The sequence below is a fragment of the Geospiza fortis genome, unplaced genomic scaffold (assembly GCF_000277835.1).
Source record: "Geospiza fortis unplaced genomic scaffold, GeoFor_1.0 scaffold79, whole genome shotgun sequence".
Classification (NCBI taxonomy): Eukaryota; Metazoa; Chordata; class Aves; order Passeriformes; family Thraupidae; genus Geospiza; species Geospiza fortis.
Genome location: NW_005054408.1, coordinates 1,795,936 through 1,801,226, shown reverse-complemented (window position 1 = coordinate 1,801,226; position 5,291 = coordinate 1,795,936).

Here is a 5,291-nt window from a genome sequence, read left to right as displayed (position 1 = left end):
GGAGAGCCGGGCACAGCTCCCCCAGCACCGCGGGTGGGGAGGCAGCCCCGGGGACAGCACAGGCTCCTCGCACAGCCAGCAAGCAGGGAAACATGAGGGATGGCTGCTGGGGGCCAGAGCTGAGTCATCTGTAATATAATCATAAGGAAACACACATTTTTCCTGAGAGAAAATCAATAGAACTTTGCACTTTTCCTTGTAATATTTCCAGTCTGCGCCATCAGCTGCAGCTCGCTCACAGTTATACTGCCATAAATCCACTGCGAGTTAATGGATTTCCACAAAAACCAATGGATTTACAGCACTGTAACAGAGCTGCTGCTAGAGCCTTGCACATGTAAAAATACACGGAACAAAAGTAGTTTGATAGCGCACAGGTGACCTTCAGAGTGCCAAGACCTAGCAAATAAAAAGCAAAATTACCCAGTTTGTGGTGTGCTCCTTTTCTGGCAAAGTTCCCAAGGAAAATGGAGCCTGCAGTGCTAAAAACCTTGCTGTGCGTGGCAAGAGGGCCAGACCCACTGAAGGGAAGATGGGTGAACGAGCAGCTTCACGCTGTGATGGAGAGTGCAAAAGAATGTCTGAACACGTCATTTGTCATTTCCTGCATAAAACATTTTGGAGCCTAGTCTCGCTTAGAATTAGTAAGTAAGTAAATAATGTGCTCCCAAACTTGTGTGTCAAAACTGGGTTGGTTAATGTATGAGCTGCCTCCGTTGCATTTGTTACTCCACAGCAAATTTCACGCTTAGCCAGAGGCTGGCAAAGTTCATTTATTCATTATCCCCAAACTTTGGGCAGTTATTATTCAAACGCCCCTAGTACATCTATTTAATAAGAAGAGAACAGAAAATTGATGGGATCAGAAATGTTAAAGTCTTAATTAATGCTTTTAGCAAAGACTGATTGGAGGGGGGTTGTTGTGAGAATATTAATGTGCAGCAAGCGTGTCTGGCTGGTGTCACTGGGCAGGGGGAGGGCTCTGCCATGCCCAGGGAGCTCTGCCCTGCAGCCACCTGAGCTCTGCACCTGGGGGACACCCCCTGCATCACCGCGGGGCTCTGAGCCTCCAGGGCAGGGAAACCAGTGCTTGGGGAGCACTGAAATACCAGCATGTGGGAATTGCTGCTGCTAATGGGCTTAAACATCCACTTACAGCAGAGTAAAGATGGGGGGGTTCTTTCTTTTCTGCTGTTTCTGGGCTTCTGTGGCGTTTCTGTGCAGTTCTGCAGATCCTGTGCTGCAATGGGGGCTTTGCTGTGGGCACGCAGGGATCAGGTTTGGGTTTGTTCATGCAGGAGCAGCTGCAATTATTCCACAGGAAAATTAACAGGCCTTGAAACAAGGGGAACAAGATGAAGGTTTGAAGAATCCCAGCAAGGCAGGCTGTAAGGATCCCCTGCCTCAGCCTGTCCTGCCCCAGCACAGCAGCTGTGAGTGATGGGATGGGGAGGAGAGAGGAAGGGCAGGTGTGGAATCCTCTGAATCCTCCCCCCTCAGGGCAATCCCCAGGGCCTTGCCTTGGAGGAACGTACCACAGAGTTTTCCCCAGCTAGGCTGAAGAGAGGACCTAGCCCATGGTGCCCTGCAGCACTATTGCCAATCTACACTAGATTGCTTCCCCCACTGGCCAGTGGACACTGCCCATCCCAAATATTCATCCCTCATTGCCCCTACAGTTACTGCCCCCTTTGCACCACCCCTGTGCCCTCAGGTCATTGGTCACTGGCACTTAAGTCTGTGCAGACCCCATGGTGTTTTCTTTGTCCCTGATCCCTTCAGCGCGTTTTGGAATAATCCTCTGCTGGAATACATCATACAAAGATCCTTCCTGCATTTCCTCTGCTGAGCTATCTGTGGTGTGTGTGTGCAGCATTTCTTCCACCCCGCCATGCAGCAACAGCAGGGTGGGAGGTTGTCACTGAGTTTGGACCAAGTTTTTAGAAGCCAGCAACCTCTACTGAGCAGAGATGGATAATATTATAAATGAAGCCTGTCAGGGAAAATATGTGCTTCAGATCTAGAACAATGACAGTCCAAAATTTAGCACTGAACAAGGTGGCTTTTTTTAAGGATCCATGCTAATGGCAACAAGTGGATTGAAATCTCCTATTTCTCCTCTAGTGACTGCCCACCTTTGAATTATAGCAATTATGGACATTGCAAGTAAAACTCAGTTACATTAAGAGCTGAATCAAAGAGGACTGTGATGTGGACTTAGTTAATGATTTCCCTATTTGCTGTGTATAGATTTCCTTTCCTGTTATTGTTGAACTGGTTCTTAAATCTCATATGGAAAATCATCTGTAGTGTAATGCAAACTAAACTACCAAGATCTCCATAAATAATTCAAAAATGTTTACAGTTCAATTGAAGATCATACTTTCCTAACAGGAAATGTTTGGGATTTACTCTTGGGAAGATGGGATAGGGGATGTTACTTTTTTTTCTATTCCATGACCAGATCTTTCAAAAACTTTCATTCATCTCTGTGTTAGTATTATCCTTGAAATAGGAAGCAACAGGTTAAGTCTTTGGGAGTATTACACAGGTGAAAAAGCAGATGACCACAGAAATGGACTCTTGTTTTTTGATTTTCTTATAATTTTGCTTGGAAATCTGAAGTAATTGATTTATTTTAATAAACCAAAACAGGAATTCCTTATTACTAAATATTTTTCAGGCTTTGAAGTTGTTCTTACAATCCAGTGAGTATTGGGACTCATTTTGGGTTTTAGGGCGATCAACATAGTACCTAGGCAGGTGTTGATATTTAGGCTGGCAGTCAAAGTCAGCAGTTTGGCAAAAATTAGTAACATATGTCTGATTTCCGAGTGTTGTGTTTTCATAATATGTTTTAATTTATTTTTTTTCCCAACAGAGTCTGTCTGTATTAAAAGTCTACGTTAAACATGAGATTTAGCTCTAAATTCCCATGGCAGAGCCTCTTTTTAATGCCTATGCTGTAATTTATTTACTTACTGTTCTGGACTGTTGCATTTCAGTGCTTGCAGAGTTGTCAGAGTTGATCCAAGTGATGGATACCTGTCAGTGTGTCATTAACCAGCTGTCTTTGCAGTTTTACAAATGCGTCCGCAGCCCCTCAGGGAGTGTCTGTGCTCTCGGGCTGGGTGTGAGGAAGGTCGGTGCCAGGGCTCTGACACCTCCTGGCTTTGCCTCATCCTTCCCTCAGGAGAGCAATGTGCTGGTGGCTGTGACCCAGAGAGGAGCAGCTTGGCCGGATCTCAGCCAAGGATCTGAGAGCTAAATTCCCCCTTGGGAATTAACATGCCCTCTCCTGTCAGCAGGCAGCCTGGGCTGGGGGTTTGTTTGTGCTCTGAGAATCAGAGCCAGTTCTCTGGAGCCTATGGAGCATCACCAGCATGGTGCTGAGGACTCCTCATTTGTCTCATTTGTCTTTCTTTTCTGGGATCCCCTGCAAAGCACTGGAAGCAGGATGGCAGGGGCTGTATTACCAGGCTGCCAGCCATGGCCAGTGCAGCTCAGCAAAGCTCCTGCCCAGCGTCCCAGGGCACAGCTCAGCCTCACACTCTGGTCTGGCAGGACAGGCACCGCTGCTCCCACTGCTCTGAGCACGCAGGGACAGTGGGAGCACAAGGAAAAGCCACCATCCCTTCCTTAAGGGACCCTCAAGTGCCTCAAGATTTAAAAGCCTGTTTTCCTTAGACAGTCATCCTGTGTCTGTGGCAGGGATTTGGATGCTGCTGAAACACCCCCCAGTGCTATCCAGAATTTACAGTGCCCCAGGAAGCCAGCAGTGCCTGCCTACCCTGTGTGTCTCACTCTGACTGAGCCAAGCAACGTGTGAGCTCTGAGCTGCACTTGCTTGGGAATGTCAATAAACTCTCAGACAAAGGCACAGTGTGCACATCTAAACCCAAGTCAGGCCAAGGAATAACTGTACTGAGGGATGATCTAAGCTGGACATATCTGTCAGTGATACCTGGTACCCTGAGGGGAATGCAGCACTTGAGAAAGTGCACAAGAGAAGCTAAAGGCAACAAAATCAAATGAGACAGTGAAAATTTACAGTTTGATTAAGGAAACATCAGTTACTTTATGGTCTCTACCATATACACTCGTGTTTGTTATTCATTTATGCTAATTCAGTGCAAGACAGTAAAAGTACAATCATTCAGTGCTACAAATAATGATAATAGTGTAATCCATTTACAGAGTGCCTGGATATAATTTCAACTTTTATAGTACAGTGGTATGAAAGTCTCAAGTTAGTTAAATGCACAGCAAGGTGCTAATTGCAATGCTGGTTAGAATGAACCTCCATTTATGGTTAAGTCACTGATAATGACTTTGCACCCAAGCTAGCCAAGAACCACGCAGCCAGACTCCTTATGACACCCTTTAATAATTAATAACCCTGGCATTTCAGTCTCCAGAGAAGCAAGCAGGGCTTGACTAGACAGGAAGACCAAAACTGAGTACCTAATAGTGCTTCAATCCTGAAGGAATCTGTGGTGTGGTCCCCTTGCAGCTCCCCAGCACCAGGGAGAGACAGAAGGTGGGAAGGTGGGCTCTGCCTTTAGCACAGAGCAATGAGCAACCACACCAGGCCCCTGTCAGAATGGCAGCTGTAACATGACTTAATGACAAGACTGAATAAAAGGAACTAAATCCAGCTTGCCACAGTGTCAAATGTGAGTAGTTGATCTTTTGCTGTATTTTTAAGAACATAAACTCCCTTTATGAACCTGAGTTAATTATTTAATGACCAGAGAGGTCTTACACTACTTATGCTAGACTAAAGCATTTCTCTAAAGAAAACCATCTCAAAAGTGAATGCGAGGAGCTTTGCTGGGTTCAGCAAGTGTTTGTCCTGCTTGCAAATGTGCATGGAAAAGTCAACCCAGTTTAGGCTCATTACCCTGGGCAATTCAAACCTTGCCACAGCAGGTCTTTTGGAGCACAACAGCACCAGAGAAAGCCCTGCTCATGTTCAGGGCCATGAAAATGCCATGTGTTCATGTTTCCCTTCGTTCAGTGCTCATCTGTGCCTGCTGGCTTGGGAAAAACATCTGTCCAGTTTGTTGTCTACAGCCAGGAGTGCAACTGCAAAATGGTGAGGGGAGCCTTGGGGACCATTTACCTGGGACAACCTCACCTGCTCTGGAGGCTCAGGCCCACGAGGCACACCTGAGGCACAGCCTGCACAGGCAATGTGCTCAGCAAGTGCTGCAGTCATGCTGAAGCCATTAATTTCTATTTTAGCAACACTGAGCATTCCCAAAACAGCCGGGTGGAGCTCAAGGACA